The sequence below is a fragment of the Chlorocebus sabaeus genome, chromosome 22, assembly GCF_047675955.1.
Source record: "Chlorocebus sabaeus isolate Y175 chromosome 22, mChlSab1.0.hap1, whole genome shotgun sequence".
In the NCBI taxonomy this organism is placed as follows: domain Eukaryota; kingdom Metazoa; phylum Chordata; class Mammalia; order Primates; family Cercopithecidae; genus Chlorocebus; species Chlorocebus sabaeus.
This window is the reverse complement of record NC_132925.1, coordinates 83,631,329-83,654,988: the sequence shown is the minus strand read 5'-3', so window position 1 is coordinate 83,654,988 and position 23,660 is coordinate 83,631,329. Positions and strand designations below refer to the sequence as shown.

At 39.8% G+C, this 23,660-nt stretch overlaps 1 protein-coding gene across 15 annotated transcripts in view; it reads right to left on the bottom strand.

Moving 5' to 3' along the window:
- The window catches only part of ERC2 (ELKS/RAB6-interacting/CAST family member 2), a 970,222-nt gene that overhangs the window by 593,350 nt on the left and 353,212 nt on the right, over positions 1–23,660 (bottom strand). The window lies entirely within an intron of this gene.

Here is a 23,660-nt window from a genome sequence, read left to right as displayed (position 1 = left end):
AGATCCTAAAACTGTGTCCACCATAGTTGGTGAGCTTGGATGGCATCTTTTTCTGTAGGAAAAGCAGGGAATCTGTAGAAAGTGCTGTTCCTGGTGAAGTAAAGGGTATGTGAAGGTTTCTTTTCCCACCTCAGTCCCGCTCAAGAACTCAGAGATCTAAACTCTCTCCCATGAAAACACAGAGTTTCTGCTCCTGACCCTGCACTTTGCCATTCCCCCTTGCCAGACACATTTACCTGAAGTTTCCTTCCTCCAAAACTCTTTGCTATATGGAATCCCAGCATTCCCAAAAGTCTTTCCAGAGAAGCAGTTCTACAGGCACTCCTATTCTATTGGGGAGAAAAAAAAAAAGGACTGAGGGGAGGCAGAAGATATTCCACAGTAACATAAATTTGGGAAATGCCCTTTCAGGAATTTGCAAAATGCTCTGAGAAGTCCAGTTTAACTTTGGTTAATCAACATTTCCCAAACTTATTTCACTCTAACATTGTCTTTTTTGTAACATTCTATTAATATTCTAAGGAACATACTATAGAAAATGCTGCATTCAAATAATGTTATTTTTCAAATGTAAGTTTAATAGACTATGTTCTATATTTGGTAGGCCCTCCAATATATACTGCTGGCTAAACTCACTGTCAGAACATTTTTCCCTCTCCTGCCCAAAACCCAACACCTTTATGAAAAACCATGTCCCTTTACAAATGCCCCCTGATGACTACCAAGCAAGCAAGAACCAAGCACCCCAGTCCAAGGCACAGTGGTAGACCCCGGGAACACGACATTTCCCAGGTGGCACCCTTGCCCTCAATAGCTTACATGGCTTCACTTTATATAGCATGAGTTAATTCTACACTTGACAAAACCACAAAATTAAATGTATGTTAGAATAACCCCGCTGGGAAAATATACTTCATTCTGATTGTTAACAATTCGAAGTATTGTTTACACAAATGGGCAAAATATCTTACAAAATTTGCCTGTCTCATATGCCAAATTTCATCATATTCATAAGCATCCCTATGAACCTTAAAAAAGGAATTTTCTGAAACATTTTTCCTCAGAAGATCAGGGATAGGGCATGCTTCCATGCCATTCCTTTCCGTATATTCCCTGTTACCACTAGTTAGTTGCATTAACATTATTAAGTTGCAACATATTTATACACAGTACGGTAAAAACTGTAAAAATAATCTCTTGGTTATTTCATGACTACATATGCTATAAGAGTTATTCAGAAGATGGAATTACAAGGAAAGGGGCCTAAAAACTCATTCTCTTACCTCTAGCAGTTGTCCTCAACACAGAAATTCAGGGGATAATCAAATTAAGGAGAAAAAAAAATCATCCTCTGTTTTTCTCTTCTTACTACAGTTCTGAATGGAAAGTTATTTTCCAGGCAAAGACGAATGAAAACTGCTCTTTCTAATCTCTATAAAGATTGTGAAAATAAAGATCCATTTCATTGGATAGAGTGATGCCTCCTCTGAAAAGCAGCCATATTCTGACGTAATCAGAGATGAGTGGGCAGGACCTGCACTCTGGGGACTGCAGGCTGGTGCGCCTCCAGCCTGCACCTCCATAACTCATATCACACCTCAGGAAAACGGACATCACAAGAACTGCTTCTGTCACGGAAGAAGATAAGAGCATTTACAAGTTGGACAATAACAATAATAATATAACACTGAAAGAGAGACTGTTTTCCTTCAAAGAGGAAACATTCACATATATGCTTCACTTGTTCCTGTAACAGATGAGGAGTTTCATTCGAGTTCCTCTTTAAAACAATGTAATAATAACACAACCTACTGCTCTTTATTGAATACCAGGCTAAGGGCATTGCGGCTAGGGAGGTAGGGAGTATCATTCCTCCAGTTTTTAGAGAAGGGAAGTGAGCCTCAGGAAAGTAAAGGACTTACCCATGGTCCCACATCCACCGAAAATCAACCTGGCCTCCCCAGCCAACAGAATAGCCGAGAAACTGAAGGACCTGAAAAATGTAAGTGACAGACAAATGGAATCCAAAAACTTGGGTTTCCTGATTTCTAAATCCAGCTCCGGAGAAGTCATTGTGGTTTTAGTGTCCCCATAATATAGAGGAAGTCATTCATTAAAGACGGAAATGTACTGAATGGGAAACATGCCAGCAAGAGGAAACTGGGTCACTCTGAGCCTCAGAGGAGAACGTCAAGGGGTTTGTGCTCAGACCTGCTGATTAGATGAAAGTGGCCTATACACAACTCAGCCAAAGAAGTTTTGCAGCTTTTCCCTCATCCTCTGCAACTGGTATTGGTGTTGGGAGCATAAAAATGGATTTTGATTGGGCTGTCTTTGAGAATTAGACTTTAAATCCAGCAAGATGGGGTACTTTCAATAACAACTGTTACCAGATCCTGTCGCCTGGATGTTCTTACACTCATATTTTATTCATACATTCACTGGCTAACCTTTTCCTCCCTTTGCTTCACTTATGACACAGACTAAACACTGGAGTCGCAAATTAAATGCAAATGGAGGTCAGGCTGGTGACACAAGGACTCCCTTGGGCTGGGTGGGACGTGGTGGACTGGCAGCACACCTCATCCCATCCGCGGGGCAGCCAGCCACACCTCAGCTCCCACCCAAGACTGCCAGAGGAAGCCCCAGCAGTGCTACAGAGCTTCACATCACCCAAAAAAACCCAGAAACCTATATTATTATATGAAATGTCATGATTTTTTCATTCCTGGCAACTTATTTTGATATCTTTAAGAAAAAAAAAAACAAAAACAAAAACAAAGAACACAAGGTGAGTACAGAAAACTGAATCCTGGGGACTGAATTCACCCCACAGGTTTCCAGTCTAGAAAAACTCTACTAAACACAGCAGAGTTCAACAATGAGGAATACATTGAGATCATTCCATCTGAAAGACAGCATAGAGAGCTTGTCAACAGTGTTACGTTTTCCTAAGAAAAGGTTTACTTTGAATATATAAATAGACAAACAAGAAATATGCAATTCTGTGTCCTTTCTATTAATATTATGCTCTTCTAAACTACAAGCTAAACAAAAAGAGTTAAGTTGAATTTCTTCTTGAAGAAAGTGAAGGACTTAGCCTGCAACACCAATTTCTTCGTCTTGAACCCACCAATGCTAAATAGCTGGTATATTTTTGAACTTTAACAGAAACCTTGTCAAAAAAGGTGTGCATTATTCACTAAAATGATACATTAACACTATTTGCAAAAATGTATTTGACAACTTTTTTTTCGTCAACATTGACCAAGTTCCAGGCTCTATGCTGAACTCTGAGGAAACAAACAATGGTGAATGAGATCATCCTATCTTTATCACTGGGCTAGCAGGAAAGACAACTAAATAAACAATCCCAATAAATATTGGTTACCTGTTAAAATAGGGGAGGGAGAGAGTCCTAAGGGGATGCAGGATGAATTAGAGAGAGCTTCCTGGAGGAAGGGATATTGAAGATGAGATGAAAGAGAAAGTGGTCAGGGAAGGGGAAAGGATATTAGAGAGAGCTTCCTGGAGGAAGGGATATTGAAGATGAGATGAAAGAGAAAGTGGTCAGGGAAGGGGAAAGGATAATTTGAGATAGAGACAATCTCAAATTCAGACGCAGGAAATAGCACTATGGATTAGAGAATCTGAAGTGAGTTTGATATGCCTGCAGAATTCAATTGGCAGGGTGAAGTGGGGACAGTGGAGAGATGATACAGATGAACTGGGCCATGTTATGGATTCTGGGTTTTATCTTGATGGCAAGAGGAAATGGCAAGATCAAATATGCCCTTGAGAAGAAGCGCTCAGCAAGGATGTAATGGAGCCAAAAGTATCACTCTGTGCAGAGACACAACCTTCTCTCCTCTCTAAGAGGGATGAATTTCCACTTGCTGAGCCAGCTCCCAAGCTTCCCTTTGTTGTGTGAGACCCAAGCTATGGACTAAGCAAGTGGTTCTCAACTGGGACAATCTTGATGCCCAGGAACAATTGGCAGTCTCTGTGGATAGTTTTGATGGTCACGATAGGGAGGCAGGAGAGTGAGACTGGCATCTCGTGGGTAGAATCTAAGGAAGCCTCCACAACAAAGAATTATCCAGCCCAAAATTTCAATAATCCCATATTGAGAAACTCTGAAATAATTTAACAAAAAAACTAGAAGTCTGTCTGTCTGTCTGTCTGTCTATCTATCTATCTATCTATCTATCTATCTAATCTAGTTTTTAGAGGGGCAGGAGGAGAGAGGGGGAGAGATTCCAAAAAGCTACAAGACCTTGGTATCAAGAGGAGTTTGCCAGGACTTAGAAGAGGTGAGAAGATACAGAATAGCTGAGTGTTAAAGAAGGAACCTGAGACAAAAGGAAGGAATCACTGGTAGGAAGTTCTGTGGCACTGCTAGCCCAGTATCAATGCACTGTAAACAACCAGTGAATATTTGTCAGGTGAATGAATTAATGAATGCACAAACAGATACATCATTGAACTGGATCTTCTTTAACAAGTCAAAGTAAAGAACTGAGCCCATCTGTGTCGCTATGACTTAAATGTGACTACAGACTGCTCTGTCAACATCTTAGTTGTTTGTTCCAGCAAATCTTTGCCCAGGAAAAAAAAAAAAAATCACTATTTGCTCCAGTAAATTCCCATTGATAGATTTATTGGAGAAAATAATCTGCTCACTTCGGCAAACCATTGTCTTACCAATCACAGTTTAATCATGGCAACTCTTCAAGACCCTCACTTTGCTGTGCCCAATAGTCCGACATTATCACATCACAGACTTCGAACAATTCCAATCAGTTCTGCCTGAAAGGCCCATCTTAAACCACTTGAGGCCAAACCCCAAAGAGCTATAAATATTTCGTCTCTAATTTTCCCTTCTGAGACACTGCTAAGACTTTGTCGAGGTAGCATGCTCCCTCATTGAAACAAGGTGTAAATTTGGCTGATGATATATTGGGGCATTCAACAGAATGGAATTACTTTTTAATTACTTCAGTTATTGGGCTATGTACATGTCTTTGAATGCAACAGGACTGGGACACATTCTAGATCCTGTATTTTTTTTTTTTAAGTTGTATTTTAGGGCCTGTCTAGGATTTTGAACCAAAGCTAAAGTACCCAGCTGTACCATGTCTTAAAACATCCCCAAAGAATTTCATCCATTTATTTAAAAATATTCCTGGGGTACCTGCTGTGTCCCAGGCACTATTCTGGATGTTAGGAATATCAGTGAACAAAATAGTTCTCAGTGTAGTGGGAGAATGGGGAAGGGCAGAAGAAAGACAATAAACACTAAATGTAGTAAATAATTAGATTATATAGAATGCTAGAAAATGTCATAGAGCAGGGCTGGGGAATCCTGCAGTTGGAGGGAGCTGCAGTTTTAAACAGAGGGGTCAGTGTAAGTCTCCACTGAGAAGGTGACGTTAGAGGGAGAGGACTTGAAGGAGGCAAGAGAGTTTGCAATGTGAGGAGCTGGAGGAAAAGCATTCCAGGTAGAGGGAAGAGCCAGTACAAAAAAAAAAACCACAAAGATGGGCAGATGCCTGGCATGTTGGAGCAACAGCCTGGAGGCCAGAGGGTTGGAATGGAGTGAGTGAGGAGACAAGGTCCCAAGGAAATGGGGTAAGGACAGGAATGAAGAAGGGTTACGTAGGCCTGGGTGTCACTGTGAAGACTTTGGTTGATATGGTCTCTGGAGGGTTTTATGTTACTACTGTTGGTCTTTTTTTAACACAAGATCTTGCTCTGTTGCCCAAGCTAGAGTACATGGTGTGATTACAGATCACTGCAACTCGAACTCCTGGGCTCAAGCTATCCTCCCACCTTATCCTCCTGAGTAACTAAGATTATAGTTGTGCACCACCACACCTAAGTTGTTTTGTTTTGTTTTGTTTTAAGAGATAGGGTCTCACTACATTGCCCAGGCTGGTCTTGAACTCCTGGCCTCTAGCAATCCTCCCACTTCAATCTTCCAAAGTTTTGGGCTTATAGGTGTCAGCCATCATGTCCAGCCCCACTGGAGGGTTCTTGAGCAGAGGAAAGACAGAGCTAGACTTACGTTTTAACAGGTTCACTGTAGGGAGGCAGTGGGAGAAGCAGGGAGACCAGTTAGGAGGCATCTGCCATAATCCAGATAAGAGTTGAAAGTGCCTGCAGCCCTCAGTGAGGAGGAGGAACAGTAGATTCATTCCAGGAAGAGTCAAGGAGATACCTGCACAGGTTGGTTGAGGGGTGTGCTAGCTAAACAGGCATTTAATGTAACTTCTAGACTGCTAGTCTCATGAAGAAATCAGGGTCAATCAGACACAAGCTGTCCTTATTCTTAAAACACAACTTCAAAGTCAGAAAAATGGGGAGAGGATCTAAAGTTGGCACATGATTTCAGAAAGAATGCACAAATCAGGACTTACGTTTCTGGTACAAAAAGAAACTTGTAAGGCATGATTTGAGCTCACCGAATAAGAGAAGTTTTTAAAATTCTTTTATGAAGATCCAAACTGTATACTAATTTTCACTATAATCTTGACAGGTGTCTAGTTTCTTAATAAAGTAGGATCCCTTTTGCACTGGAGGTGGGTGGGGATCCTTGAGAAGGGACTGCCTATTCTCTAGGCAGAAGGTTCAACAGGAAGAACCATAGTGAAGACAGCCAAGCTCTGTCTGGCAGCACCTCCAGAGATACAGGAGAATTACACTGGCCCCATGGAAAAAGAAGAATAGATGTAAGTTCACTAGTAAGCAGAATGATCCAGTTACGTATTAGAGCTCGCTTCGTGGAGGTCTGCAACTGGGAAGAAGGAACCAAAATTATTAATGTTTAATAAGGACACAACAATAAATGTGTTTATTCTCCACTGTCCTCTTGTCCTAGTGTTAAAGAGGGAAGGGCCTTTTACCTGGGGTTGTCTTTAGGGCCTTTTTGGACTCTGGGGACAAAGAAAATAGAGGAAACATAAAAATAGCCCAGAGATTAGGTAGATGTTTCGTTCTCTGGTTTACTTATTTATTTTTTAAATTTGTAATGCTGAAAAAATGGAGAGCAAGACAGAGAGAAAAGCCACTTTGGTCAAGGACTACCCATGAGGGAGTAATAGCAGCCCTGGGGTGTTCTTTGAAAATGGGACAAGTGTTGCTAGTGTTTGTAAACTGGCTTATATTTGTCAGCATTCTTGTGCCAGCAAGTCACTGGAAACATTTCCAGTTAGTTTAAGAAGAAAAGAGGATTTAGTGATTTATGTGACTCCTTGGGATAATGTTCTTTGGGATATAGAAGTAAAGATTACTTTTTAATTACTTTGGCTGCTGGAGGTGTTTCACTGACTGTGACCTAATCACCACGGTGATTCAATAAGGGATGATCAGGTGATTAGGCCCAGCCAATTGCAGCCCTTCTTAGGACCACCCAATATATCCAATAAGGAAACATGTTTTATTCTATTGGGGTTGCAAAGATGGGAGGATATGAAGGAGGATATGATACTGGGTCTGCTGATGGCCCTGGCATCTTCCAATATATAGCCCCCCAAATGGAACAAAAGGCCAAGATATTGAAGGGGGAAATGAAAGAAATGCAATGATGACAATGTTTGAGTCTCTGGATCCAGCTATGTCTAAAGTCAATGCTATCCTGAAATTTCCAATGACAACAAATCATTAAATCCACTTTGTTTTCTGTTTTTTTGTTTTGTTTTGTTTGTTTGTTTTTGCTAATTTTAAAAGAGTTGCAGTTACTTGCTAGCAAAAGAATGCTGACTAATATAAACTGAAGTCCATTAAGCTTCCCAATCCTTCTTTAAAATGAACTGTAAATCCTCAAACTAAACATAATCGTCTCTGACTCGACCAAGGGGCTTTGGGTCCCAGTCTCAGTTTTCCCAGGCTGCACCCTTACTGATCTACTCTGGTCAAGCCACATACCCAATCTCTGCTTCAGTTTCCTCATCTGAAAAAATGAAGGGCTCTCAAAGACCCTGTCCACTTCTGATACTCTGCTTTCACCTTAAAAATGTGCAGGCAACCACATTCCGAGAGCTAAAGCACTCGGAAACTATTCCTCATCACCAAAGCCACCCTTCTGATTTTTTCATTATACCAAGACATTTTACCTAAATAAAATATAATAAAATAGGGAAAACTAAGTACCTATTTAAAAAGCCATTGTCTGAATCTTCTCAGTCTAACAAAGTAAGGGAGAAACATGAGACATGACCCCATCCAAAGTGGAAAGCCTAAATAGTAACTGATTCCCACTGTAATGGCAACTAGGTGAATTTTTTCAAACTTTCAAGAACAAATGCTTTCCATTTAAGATATACTACTCAATCACAGAAAAAAATTGTTAATTGATACTATCAAGAAATCTTACTATCCTATAAATCAACACACAGTCTAACTATGTCCATATATAAAATCCTCCTTATTAGTATGGATACAAAAGTCCTAAATAAAACTAGCATATGGAATTCAAAATACTTAGAGACAACACCACAATAAAAGGGCTTTCACCTAGGGTCCTTCAGCCTAAGACACTTTATTAATAAGCAAAGTAAGAAAAGCCAGTGAGCACTTTAATTGATATTAAAGTATTATTTAATAAAATGCAACTTTCATTCCTATTAACATTTTTAAAGGGAAATAGAAGCTCTCTCAATACGAGGGAAAGTATCTCCATAGCAAAGAACCAATATATCATTACTCGAGAAACTCTTCAGGCCATTCCCATAGAAAATATAAGCATATATTTAATGTTTTGAAGTTTAATTATTGCAGAACAACACACAAAAAATATTTTCAAACATAAACAGTGACAACAAAGGGATAAAAATATTATTTGCCTTCACATGTAACAAGAAAATTTAAATAACCAATACTTTTTCATAATCTTAGGAAAAAAGTAATGATCTGAATATAAATATACATATATACACACACACATGTATTTTTATACATATTTCAAAATGACATTACAAAAGATAAATCACTTAGGAATAAGTTTAATAAGGGTCATAAAAACACTGAAAACAGCAAAATATTTGACAGTATATTTGACAAATATTTTTAAGTATATATTTACTTAAACTAATCAATTCTCCCTAAGTTAATTTATAGATTGAATGTACCCTATAGATGATTCTTTTTAAAAATAAAGAAAATGGTTCTAGAAATCAACTAGGGGGAAATCAGGTAAGCATGTCCAATACCATTCTGAAAAAGCAATTTTGGATTGAAAGGAGCACTCTCTCTTCTATCCAGAACATAAAGTAGGAGAGCCTGCTGTAGGATACAGCATTAATAATCAGGCTGACAGAGAGCCCCCAAACAGAGCCAATGATAGATGAGAAATAATATGAAGAATGAATCAAAACAATGAAGAAAGACCATTAAATAAATTATATTAAGATAAATTAAACAGAAAGAAATTAACTTAGATTAATGCTTTGCAACATCCAAATAGACTCTTTTTTTAACCTTTATTTTAGATTCAGGGATACATGTGCAGGTTTGTTATATAAGTAAACTTGTGTCATGGGGGTTTGTCATATAAGTTATTTCATCACCCAGGTACTAAGCCTAGTACCTAATAGTTATTTTTTCTGCTCCTCTCTCCCTCCTCCCCCCTCCCACCTTCTACCTTCATGTAGGCCCCAGGGTCTGTGGTTTCCCTCTTTGAGTTCATGAGATCTCATCATTTAACTTGTAAGTGAGAACATGTGGTATTTGATTTTCTGTTCCTGAGTTAGTTTGCTAAAGATAATGGCCTCCAGCTCCATCTATGTTCCCACAAAAGACATAATCTCATTCTTTTTTATGGCTGCATAGTATTCCATACTGTATATGTACCACACTTTCTTTATTCAATCTGTTACTGATGGGCATTTAGGTTGATTCCATGTCTTTGCTATTGTAAATAGTGCTGCAATGAACATTCATATGCATGAGTCTTAAAATAGACTCTTGATAGATTCTAATCTATCAAGGAAGTTTTTTTCCAAATAAAGTTAAACTGGTTACACAAATTATAGCCCATGCACATAAGAGAATACGATGCAGCAGTGAAAAGCCTGAGGTCAGCTGTCTCTTGGATAGAATGAGTTCTTGGGTGTACTGCTAAGTAAAGAATATGAAAGTACACAACTGTGGCCATGGGACACTTCCAACTGCAGTGTTAAAATTGCTTTGACCTTGTACATGTATTGTACTTTCAAAAAGAATGAATAAACCATAAACAAACAAATGTTTAAAAACCAATGACAACAAACATCAAGGCACAGAGAACAAGCTGAAATTAGAAGAGAGGATTTATCGGATCCTTGGAAGAACTAAAAATGTGATGACAGAAATGACTGACAAATTCAACTGTGTGTACAGCCAAAAACCTCATGACAACTCACAAAACCAAAATTTAAAATACAAACAACAAAATGGGGGTAAATGTCTGCATTAACTAAGGAAGAGTTAGTATTTCTAATATAAGATTACACTAGACAAGAATCCACCATATAGGCAAATCACAGAGAAAATATACACAGTAAACAAAGCATGGAAATATATTCAACCCTGCCAGATAATTAAAGTCGTAAAAAAGCAGGATAGTGTTATGCTGAACATTTTAACTTTAAAAGACCCAATACTAGGAAGGCTGTAGGAAATTTGGTCTCAGTCTTTCGCTGAGGTATTATAATAGGTACACGAGTACCTTTTAAAAAGCAATTTCGAAGTGCACAGAATATGTCATAAAACTGGTTATACCCTTTGACCCAGCAATCCAAATGTTCAAAGATATTCTCACTGCAATACTATCTATACCAGTGAAAAATTTTAGAAATAGCTGCAATGACCAAAAGTAGAAGTATGGCAGGGGAAATTGTGACACACAGTGTCATTAAGAATAAAATTAGGAGCCAGGCATGGTGGCTCACACCTGTAATCCCAGCACTTTGGGAGGCCAAGGCAGGCAGATCACCTGAGGTCAGGAGTTCGAGACTAGCCTGCACAACATGGTGAAACCCCGTCTCTACTAAAAATACAAAAAATTATCTGGGCATGGTGGCAGGCGCCTGAAATCCCAGCTACTCAGGAGGCTGATGCAGGAGAATCACTTGAACCCAGGAGGTTGTGGTGAGCTGAGATCGTGCTACTGCCCTCCAGCCTGGGTGACTAGAGTGAAACTCTGTCTTAAAAAAAAAAAAAAAAAAAAAGAATAAAATTAGGAGTCTTATAACTACATGGGCACACTTTTAATGACATAAAGTTAAATTTAAAAACTCAAAACCCTAAATTTTAGCTATATTATAAATGCAACTGTATTTAACATAATGTACATACAATGTAACAAAGTCCCAAAGGAACATGGAAACAATTTTTTAAATTCTGTCATAATGTTAAAATTATGATGGATTTAATCTTTGATATTATTAGAGTATATTAACAATACATTACAAGGGGAACTATTAATTATTTTTGGAAAACGGCCTGTAGGCAGTATTGAGACAGGTAAATATTTTTCAAAAATTTCCCCAGAACGATATGATACATCAATACTGGCTTATTTGATTCTACATATCTAAACGGATAATCAAAGACTAATCTAGAATGAGAGCTAGAAGAAAAAGGCTTTGACTCCATCTCATGTCTGCCAAGGTCACCTCTGGAGTCCAGAATACACATCTGCTCTTACTAGGGTCTCTACCTGTTCATGTACAATAACCCTAGTTCTTTTGATTGTTGGCCTGATCACTGTCTCCCAGATGTTTTCAAGGGGGTGGGGGTAGGGCCACTGCAGGACACTGGCTCAAGGACGCTAAGTCTCTCTCCAATTGAGGGCACATGACCTCTGCATTCCCATTATAGACACCAGAAAGTTATGTGTGAAGGAATGTGTCCTGGTGCGTCCCTGAGGCTCTGTTCTATGAACTCGAATCCTGCGCTTCAGTCTCTGTGTCTGTAAGAGATTCACTTTCTATCAGCCAAGACCAATTCGTGGTTTAGACAACAACAAGACAAGCAATCAGCTAAATAATACACTTAATCTCTCTCTCCCTCTCTCTCTCAATCTCTCCCTCAATCTCTCTCTCACTCTCTCTCAGTTCTATCCCTCCCTCCCTCTCACCAGGTCCAAGAGTGCACCTTCTCCTGACTTTGGTGTTGATAACATCAAAAGTTTCAAAGGGCAAAATCTGCCAAATAAGGGTAAATCAGAAAAACAGCAGCTGGTTCAGAAAGAAAACTGCGGCACTTTACGGAGCAGACCACTTTCAGCAGCACCCACGCAAGACAAAGCTCAGTAAGTCAGCCATACTCATTATTAAACCATCTAAGCCAGGGAGAAAACGAAGATGACGGTCTGAAATTCATTCATAGGATTTCAATACAAAGCTGGTTTTACCTAACTTTACAACAGCCAGTTTCCACTGAACCATGTCACAGCTCCACAAGAAAAGCCAAATGGCTCATTATGTGAAAAGTTCCAATGACTGTTTTTTAATGTTTAGCAGCAGTTGCTTGGCTCGGCCACTGCAACAAATATTGCTGAACTGTTTAACTTACAAGAGACATTTAAAAGCAAAATAGCCCAAATTCTAAATATGTAATTCATAAAATAGCATATTTTCTTTAATTCATTTTCTCAAAGTTTACAATATCTGTACTAATTCTCTGTAACTAGATATGTTCTGGATACATTCTCAGAGAATCTGTGCAGAATAAAAATTTGAAACATCTTAAAACTAACTAAAAACATCTTTCTAGTATGCTGCAAGGCAAATGCTTTTTAGATGTTTTGCATTTTTATGCTAAACAGTGCAGCTGCGATTGATAAAAAGCAATCAAGCTAATTTAAGTCAATCAACTCCAGGAGGTTCTCATCACTTGGATAAAAATGCTCTCTCACTCCTTAGAAAATAAATAAAGATTTAACAGAGTGACTGCATTTTCTTGACTCTGCTTTCTTGCCATTCCAAAGGCAGCATATAACCAAGAAGTCATGTCAAGCAATTTTTGTCACAAGTTTAAAGCATAATGCAAACTTTTAAGTCATGTTTAATTAAGTAATCCTGGGCCATGGCACATCAACAGAGAACAACAAACCTTGAGTGAAAGAAGACAGACAGACAGACACACACACACACACACACACACACAGATACACAGGCACACACTTATGAAAGGTACAAAATTGTCATTAATCAATTCCTCTTCAGTCTTTAAGGAGGGTATCACATTAAAACAATTTAGTCCTGGCTGGTTGTCATTATTAAAAGGTGATCGTGGAATTTGAAAAATCACTATTTTAACATTCCTAAGTTCAGGGGTAAACTGTAAAGCAGAGTTCATGCATTTCACTAAGTTCATACATATATTAGGAGAAAACCAGGAGGGATGGTTACAAAGTATGTTACTAAAAATAAAGATAAAGATAATATATGTTGAAGATTTAGTGCCAAAGAGGGGAGGAGCCAGTCTAAATTTCCCATTTCCACGAGGAGGTCAACACCATGCTCCTCTGATGCCTGCAAATACGACTTACGTAAGCTCAAGCAGTAGCTGATAAAGGCCTAACATCAGACATATTAGCTATGTAGGCAGAAAAGATCCACCAAAACCATTTGGTCTATCAATAAGTGATCCCCGACAGGCCATATGAAAAAATCAGAAAAAGCTTATCTCCCTCTCACAGTGTAAAACCCTGGCCACGTTACTGAGAAATTATACATATATATTTCTCTATCTAATAGGTGGGGTGTTAGTATCCATTCTGAGAATTAACTATCTGACAGGGCCGAGCATACCAGTGTTAGTTTATAAGAGATATCAGATTCTATACTATAGCCATTTATGAACACAATACTTTTTATTAATTTATTGAATATAGAAAGATGGGACACATTAAGGAAAAGGTGACAATAAATGAAAGAGCTGAAACACATTACTCTCTAAAGCTTCTGTGAAATTAGTCATGGGAATAGTACTGAAAAGATGAATCAAGTTTTGTAAGGGAGTTTCAGAGCAGAAAACACTAAGGAGCATCAGTTCCTGCTGACCATAAAGATACCTCACGCCTGCTGCTGAGCAAGAATGTAGGAAAATACCTTCATATAGCAGCCCTCTACGATTTAATGCCCACATATGGAAATTCCACACACTTTGCAGTGACGTATGTGTGTGTGTGTTCTCTAGGAATGTACAAAGTTACATTAAAAGAAAAAAACTGCTTCTATACTCACAATACTTCTGACACCAAATGTATGGGGTATTCACATGAAGCAAGTCTCCAATTCTTTGCAGATGCAAACTGGGTATCCTACAATTAAACTCAATTCTGACACTATCTACTCAGAATTAGCACAGACCCCACAGGTTCAGGACTCAGTCACACAAGACTGCCCCCACCTTCCCACTTCAGATGCCAATTGCATATAGTGGGTCCTCAGGTAACCCACACTTCCATCTGACTAAATTATAAAGCGGGGGTTCCCATAATCCCATCCTAAGTTTTGGAAACTTGCTAGAATCACTCACATAGCTCAGGGAAACATATCACCTGTGAATACAGGTTTATTACCATCAACTGAAGAATCATAAGGTTCATATATTTAGAGAGGAGAGCTTTATTTCTTATAGAGAGTTGCAGCCTGCAGGCTGCTCATCCTGCTGGCTAAAAGGTGTATCCTCTGGCAGAAACAAAAAGCAAGCACTTCAAGGGAGGAAAGGGCAAAACAGGAGTTCTTGCAAAATAGGTTGGCTAAGTATACATACTTAACAGGTTCCAAGAGCTATGAATACTCATGAAGGAGGCTTGCATGCATAGTAAGCAAACATGCAAGTTACATACATCGTATGTTCACTTTGGAGACTTAACATTTAAATGTATTAAAGGTAAGCTCTATATGTTAAAAGGTGAAATGGAGGACACAGAGGCATCCTGCATGTGTAGCCTCTGTAAACCAGCCAGAGGAAGTCCATGGTCAGTCGTCTTTTATAAAAAAAAGGAATGCTAGTCAGTTATTGTGTAAATCAGTGGTGCAGCAAATTTTTCCAAAGGGCTGGTTTCCATTCAACCCTTAGGAAAGAAAGCCTAAAGGCAGTTATCTAGGGAGTGGGTATAATAGGCATGTCTGACCTCCCATCATGTCATGGCCAGGAACTCAGTTTTTAAGGTTTCTCTGGGGTTCCTTTAGCCAACAGGGGGTTCCATTCAGCGAGTAGGGGGATTAGGACTTTATTTTTCTTTCCCATTATAAAGGATACAACCCAGGAACAGACAAATGGAAGAGACGCAAAGGGCAACACAAGACACCCTCACCACTTCAGCATGTTCACCAACTGCCCTTGCAAAGATTAAAACAGTGAGAAAATTGTAACAGTGAAAGGGATCTGACCTAACGAACTCCATCTTGCCTTTAACCTCCAAGCTGCCTTTAGGTTCATTCCCGGGTGTAGGGTAAACTAACTTTGAGAAGAATTGAGTTGATACATTAATTTTGAAACAAAAATGATAGCCCCTCCCTGAAACAACCCCTCCTTGCTTGGGGACCAGATTGTCTTTGTAAGGCCAACAAATTAGCCACGAGATTAGAAATTATGGCTCAGGAGTCATGCAGCCAGAGGCCTCAAGATTCCTAACCTCCCCAATTGCTTGTATGGATAGCAACACTATGTCAAACCTAAGATTGGTGTTTAAGGTATTTTTCAGCCCCTGAATTCTGGTGGATCAGCTGTTGCCACTCAGACCAGTAAATTGTCTCATCTGGTCTTGAGGGCCCCAAGAAGGAATTGACTCAGTACAAGAGGACAGCTTCAACTCCCTATTGTTTCATCCCGACCCAACAAGTCAGCATTCCCCATTTTCAACCCGCATGCCCACCAAACTATTTTTTAAAAACCCAAGCCTCTGAATTTTCTGGGAAGCTGCTTTGAGCAATAATAAAACTCCAGTCTCCCCTTTGGCCAGCTCCACAGGTTCTTTCTCTATTGCAATTCCCCTGTCTTGATGAATTGGCTCTATATGGGCAGTAGGCAACATAAACCCATTGGGCAGTTACAAACCCATAAGCTCTCTGAACCCCAATGTTCAGGATTTTGATAGCAGTTCCATTACATAGGCATGACTGATTCAACCATTTTCCAGCTCCTCTCCCCTCCTCCAAGGTGAGACCTGGGGAGGGCTAATCATAGGGTTGGTTCCTCTAGTAACTAGCCTCCATTCTTCAAGAGTCACATCATTAACATAAACTCAGGTGTAGTTGAAAAGGGCTTATCATGGGTAACAAAGGGCTCAGAAATGCCAAAGGTTTTAGGAACTCTGTGCCAAGGACCAGGATGAAAACCAAATATAAATTTATTATTGTATCACAAACATATATATCACAAGTTCTTTTAATTCCCAAAGAAACCATTTTCTTGCATTATCACGGACATAAGTGTGGGAATCATGCCTTTTTTTCAGTGTTTCTAATGCTCTGACATTTGGAACCTTGCTGACCCTCCAAACAACTAAGGACTGGGAGAGACTGCCCCTCCCAGAGCTAGCCAATTCCTAGAGATTGCAAGGGACTCACCTTTTAGCATGCCTTTCATATGCAAGCCAACCATCCAGAACCTACACCCTACCACCTCCTGCGTTAGGAGCACACACTCAAGGCCACTCTCCCCCTGCTGTAATCGCTCCAGGGTCAGGTACCCAACAACTAAGGACAGCCCTTAGACCCCACACACAGCCCACTGAGATTATTCAAATGAGCTCATCCTAAACCCTGCCTCATCTCTTCCTTCCCTGGGAAACTGCTATAAAGGCTCTCACCATGTTTCTCCTCCCTCTCTCTGCCTCCTGACCGACCCTAGTGCTTTCCTGTGTGGTCCCATGTGGCAGGGTGTGCCCCTTCCTCTTGGAAACGATAATGAACTATCTTGCCAGTGGCTGCTGTCTCCTGATCTGTTAGCCTCACCATATCTGAATAAAAAGAAAATCTTTTATACGACAATAAGAAATCCATGTTTCACTCTACCCTAGCCTAAACAAGTATAGCCCAGAAGCCTGGCTTTAGAAATATTTATGACCAAGGGTTTGTTTGCTGCCATGAAATTGTAAGTTATAAGGGCAGATATACCTCTGGCATCGAACCTGGAAGGGTCAAAATTGTCCCCCAGGTAATGCAGAGTCAAGGCACTGTCTTAAGAACAGAATAGCAAGCGTTTACATCTTCCTGCAGGAGGAAATGGCAGGCATCTACAGAAGGAACAGGTGTATGTGCATTGGGACACTACCACATCCTTGCAGTCACATGTTCCAGAAATATTTTATTCAATATTCATAAAGTCAGACTCTTCACATCTTCCCACCTGTCATCCCCTTTCCAGCCATACAACACCATGAGGGATTCCCTGAGCACACACTTTACTCTCTCTATCTTTGCTCATGCTGTGCCCTCAACCTGGAATGCCATGCCTTCTTCTAGCCATTTTTGTCCATCACGATTCTATTATCCTTCAAAGCCTGGTTTGCCTCTGTAATGGGGCCTTCCTACATGCTCTAGCCTAAAGGAAGTGATTCTTGCCCCTCCTCTCTGACACCTCTTTCATATTCCTTGTCTGGCTCTTTCTGGGGGACCATGTTTATTTCTATTATAAAAATACATATATTAATAGTGAAGACTTTATTGAGTGCTCTGTATTTGGCAGTCATTATGCTAAATTTTTCTCCTCCATCCTATCACTGAATGCCTATTCTCACCCTTTAAGGCAGATATTCTTACTCATCCCTGTTTTACAGTTGAGAAGGTTTTGGAAGGTTAGGCAAATTGTGCAAGACCACAGTAGTCAAAAGATAAATCCTGGGCTGAGTGCGGTGGCTCAAGCCTGTAATCCCAGCACTTTGGGAGGCCGAGACGGGCGGATCACGAGGTCAGGAAATCGAGACCATCCTGGCTAACACGGTGAAACCCCGTCTCTACTAAAAAACACAAAAAACTAGCCGGGCGAGGTGGCAGGCGCCTGTAGTCCCAGCTACTCCGGAGACTGAGGCAGGAGAATGGCGTAAACCCGGGAGGCGGAGCTTGCAGTGAGCTGAGATCCGGCCACTGCACTCCAGCCTGGGCGACAGAGCCAGACTCCGTCTCAAAAAAAAAAAGATAAATCCTGGATTTGAACCTGGATTCCTCTGACACAAAAACCTCTGCTCTGAAGAGATGATGCTGCTCCTTCCTGAGCTACATAATGCCTAGGAGGGTAAGACTGCCCCAGTCATTTGCAAATGTTCTCACTGTGCTTGGCTCAATGCTTACAGTGGATAGTGGATGCTTAATGGTCCCTAGACTGAATAAATAATTCTAGTCATGTTTGAAAATTATGAATTGCAATTGTTCTTTCATTGTGCGTTGTCACTTATCTGGTAATAGGCTATTGCCTGGATTTCCCCATGTCAATATGAATTTGACATAATCCTCCACAGGGAACCATTTGGCCTCCATTCTATATAACTAGCTGCTAAGACAAAGACAACAGGTTCAAGAGACATTTTCATCCTTAGAAGATATCCTCAACAATCATAAGAGGCATGAGTAGAGCGCCTGGCCCCAGAGAACACTCCTATGCATTATATCCATTTCACCCCTTCCTAGTCAAGTGACCTTGCACCTGTAAATCAGGATAAGAGGACTCCCTCAAGGGGGTGTTGTGAAAATAGCATGATGGAAGGCGGGTAGAGTGTGTAGCATGAAGCCTGACACATATAGAGTGCTCAGTAAGCTGTTCAAAAGGAAGGTATAAGAAGAGAAATCATAGCTACAGCTCACTAAATACACAAGAAAAATCACACTCAATAAGCACCTGCTCTGTAAAAGGAATTCATCCTTGTCTAAACTGTATTGTCACTTCAGCATCCAATGAGCTCTCCAAATGCTCAACAACAGGCTGGAAGAAGGAGAAGGCACCATGGCAATGAGAACCAACTTTTCTAAGACACAGGGGTTTAGAGGTGAGCAGATTTTAGACAGTTAATTGACTATTCTGAGCAGAGGAAATGCAATGAAGGAGCCATCCCAGGGAGAGGGAATGGGCCAGCCTGGCCACAGGGATAGCTGAAGCAGCCCTTTCAATGACTCTACCTCTATGACCCAATGGCCAGAATAGAGAATATGTTCAGGGATTTGGCGTTAGACTGGCTGGAGTTACAATCCTGGTCTGCCACTTCAGACAAAAGGGCCTAGAGCAAGTTACTCAGCTTCCTCATCTGTAAAACAGGATGGCCTTATTTATATGGACCATGGTGAGCACATGTTAGGCATAGAGTAAATGCTCAGTTAATGGTAGAGTTTGTTACTAATATGAGCAGGGTCTATAAAATGAGATACTTCTACCTCAGAGGATCATTGTGAGGATTCAAGGAGATGACACACAAATCTCCTAGGACAGTACCTAAAACACCATAGGTGAGCACTAAATGTGAGGTATGATCGTTAGTAGTGACTGTAATAACATTGATAGAACATGCACAAAGCTCAGCTATTACAGCAGGAATTTCCTAGAAGGAAACAACAAGAAAGAAGAAAATATTAAGAAGAAAAATAAATAGCAGCAAGAACATATTATGTGCCAGGCACCAAGCTAGGTCTTTTCCATGTACTAATTTGTTCCTTTACACAGCCTTATGCCTATGTAGTATAATTCCCAGTTTTCTAAGGAAGTTCACACTAATATTCTTAAGCAAGGCTTGGCAAATTGTTTTTGGTAAAGGGTCAGGTAGTAAATATTTTTGACCTTGTGGGATATCAGTCTCTTTTGCAATGAATTAACTCTGCCATTGTAATGCAAAGAATCTATAGACAGTATGTTATGAATGTGCATGGCTATGTTCCAATAAAACTTTATTTACAAAAGCAAGCAGCAACAGGATATGTCCTGCAGGCCACAGTTTGTTGACCTCTGCTTTAAACCATTGAGATTTTGAGGTTGCTACACAACTTAACATAGACCACACTATCTGACATAATTACTATCACACTTGACAAAGGGAATCTTGTTAAAGTGTTGCAGAGAAGCAATGATACTTTTGTATTTCTCTATGAGAATATTTGTTAAAATGGGATCATGTGAAATTGACTTGGGTTCATATTATTATTTAATCTAGCTAAGTCATACCTGTGTGATTTCCATCCACCAGGAAAAAAGCATTCACTGAACCTCTGGCTGGAAATGCTATGCCATCCCCTTCTTCCCTGGTTTACTCTAACTCATCTTTCAGATCACAGATTAAGCATCTCTTCCCGGGAAGCCCAGTCTAGAATCACCTTTTACTCTTGCAGAGTGCTTAAGTTCCTTTTCTCATTATAATTGTTTTACTGAGATTACTTAATATCTTTCTCTTCCAGAGATGGAAACAGGAACACTGGAGCCATCTCTGGTTTATTCACTGTGGCATCCCCAATGTCTAACCCAGTGTTTGACAGACATAGTTGGAACTCAATAAATATCTGTTGCACCATAAAGCAATTAAAATGAATCATTAGTAGTTATCTTTCACTGGTAGTTCATAGTGCTGCAATGACCCATCCAAGGTAGTGAAATGACATGACAGAGCTATAATTCAACACAGGTTTGTCTTGATATCCAAGCTTTGCTCTTGAATAGAATACCCCACTGCCTCCCAGGGATCTGGAGAAAACAACTGTGGGAAATAAAAGTACCAAAGAAAAGACCATCTTAGCAAAAAGGTAGAGAAATATGGAGGGAGTTGAGTAATTGCCTTCAAAATGAGAACACTTAAAAGTTTTCTTTGGTTTACTAAGATGTTTCAAGTGAGGCCTAAGAGATGTCTTTTGTTTGGCCTGCACACTATTGCAAAATAATTTCTTAAATTAGTTGCCAGCATTGAAAAAAAAGAGAGATTCCACTCAAAAGTCTGGATTTCCTGCTTCTCTTAGAGTCAGAAGATCTGGCAACACTGGGCCTCTAGTTCCTAAGGGGAAGCACCAGCTTTCGATTGGGCCCCGGCTCTCCAGTTATGACAGTTCCCGCTCAGCCAGTTTCTCTGATTTATGAAACCCACTTGGACCCTGTCACATTGATGTAAAAAGCCATGGATTATATGGAGATTCAGTGGAGGCAATTTTAAGGGAAGAGGGCTATGAGCTGAGTAGAATGGCAAGAGAGAGTGATTAGCTTCCTTTTGAAAAGATCTCCAAAGGAAAGAAGAAAGGAAGGGAGGGAGGGAAGAGAGAGATTGCAGCGGAGATTAGAAGCCAAAATGAAACTATTCAGGAAGTGGGAGGTTTTCACCTCAGTTGTAATTTTGGAAGTGTCTAAATAAACAGGGGCAGTAAGAAAAGAGCAAAACTCTATAAAGCAGTTCCTGATACACGTAGTGCTGATGGAGGGAACGTCCACAGAGTGACTCTTGTTAGAATGATCTGACATAGTATCCTGTGATGCAGAGGGTTCAAATATCTGAAAAGAGTTACCCATGTGCAAAAATCTTAGTAACTATTTCATTCAGACCTTTCACAGCTGGGAACTTTGATTAAGAGCAGGGATCAGCAAACTACGTTCTATAGAAAGGTCCACCATTTTGCTTGCCAGGCCCTCTGATAACTGAACTTCAGGCCCATTTTAGAGTTAATGTTGGCTGGCCAGTGAATTTAATAGTCAAAATACCTTATATACTATAAGGAAGGAAGATTGCTTCAGTTCCTGGAAGTAAAAGTACTGATAAATCTGAAAAGGAAAACAAAAATGACCCCAGAATCATGCAGCTGAAAGAGCAGTGAAGACAGGACAGCCCTAATTTGAAATCCTGCATGATTACTGTTTAGACCTCTGGCTTTGGAATATTTACTTTACCTCTAGGCCTCTGTTTTCTCACCTGTAGAATGGGGATAGTTCTATCTATTTTGCAAGATTGATATAAAAATTTACTAAGACAAAACTTGTAAAGTCTGTAGCACATACAAGTCACTCTTTCTCGGTCCATCCATCTTTCTGAAATAGGGGTAGAAAGGTTAACTATTTGCATTAACTCATATTGTCTTTACTTTTGAAAGTATTAGCAAAATGTGTAATTGTAATACACTAAAAACAATTAGAATGTTCCTTGATTTTCAGCAAGTACAATGTCTTTCTCTAAAACAAAGATGTATTATTTCAAAAGTATACATGGCTTACTTGAACCTGTATACAGAAAGCATATCAATTATGAGTATTCTTATGACTTAAGTGATTTAAGTTTTTTATATTAATTTTCAAAAACACAAGTGCTTCAACTCTGAAAGATTAAAAGTCCAGGCATTCTGTGCAGTTAAATATTTTTTCTTCTTAAGAAAGAGTTTTTACATCTTAAGGCTGAACTTTGAAGATACTGTTTATCTTTTGCAATGTTTAATTAAAACTCTTAAATTTAGTTCGGAAAGTCTCATTAAACCTATGTCTTTAGAAGATTATTTTAGCAAAGTTTATACATATATATATATATATATTTTAAACTAGGTGTTAACATAAACATGGGCTTTTTCTTCAAGTTTTTCTTAAGGAAACTGCAATGTTTGAGGCTCACCGTGCCCAGGAGTTTCAATTCCTCCCTGCAGCAACAGAAAACAGGGCAAATTGCTGCCACATGTGCCTGACTTGCAATCCACACCAGCTCTATGGACCGCACCTACAGCTCAGCCCCACTCCAAGGCAGAGACACACTACTGCACAACTGGCAACTGACAAAGAACTTCACCAAGACTATTTTGGTTTTGCCAAAATGGATGAAAGGTCACATAGTAACATAGCCTGGTTCTTAAAAATAAGTTTGTAATGGCAGAAACATTGGAAACAACCTGTTTATCTATAGGCGAATGATGAACTAAAGCACGGTGTGTGGAGTAAAGAGTAGCCGTTGACAGGGAGGCAGGACAGTATGCACAGATGTAGAAGGACCTCTCAGGCACAGCAAGTGCAAAAGGCAAGTTATTATATTTCATATCCCATATGATTTCATTATGTTGGGAAGATCCCAACAATGTACATATAAATCCCCATAGTTATATACAGCATGTAAATAATCTGAAGAATACACTCCCAAATGAAAATGGCAGTGGCCCCTGGGGAAGGGGCACAATTTCAGTGTGTTTGGAAAGATGCAAGAGGAATTTATTCTACATTTAAAATTTTTTGTTCTACTTAAAAAAAAAAAAATCTTTTTGACAAGGCAAATACAGTTTTGGGTTACTTTATGATTTAAAAGCAAATCAGGCCAGGCGCGGTGGCTCATGCCTGTAATCCCAGCACTAGGAGGCCGAGGCAGGCAGATTACGAGGTCAGGAGATCGAGACCATCCTGGCCAACACGGTAAAACCCCGTCTCTACTAAAGAATACAAAAAATTAGCCAGGCGTAGTGGTAAGTGCCTATAGTCCCAGCTACTTGGGAGGCTGAGGCAGGAGAATGGCCTGAATCCAGGAGGCGGAGGTTGCAGTGAGCCGAGATTGCGCCACTGCACTCCAGCCTGGGGAACAGAGCAAGACTCAGTCTCAAAAAAAAAAAAAAAAAAAAAAAAAGTAAATCAAAGCCATCCGCAATTCCAAAGAAGTGTTCTCCACTATAAAGAAAGAAGTCTGGCTGTCTTATTTTGGCCCATTCAGGTTGTGATAAGTAGAGACATATTCAAATTTCACCAGG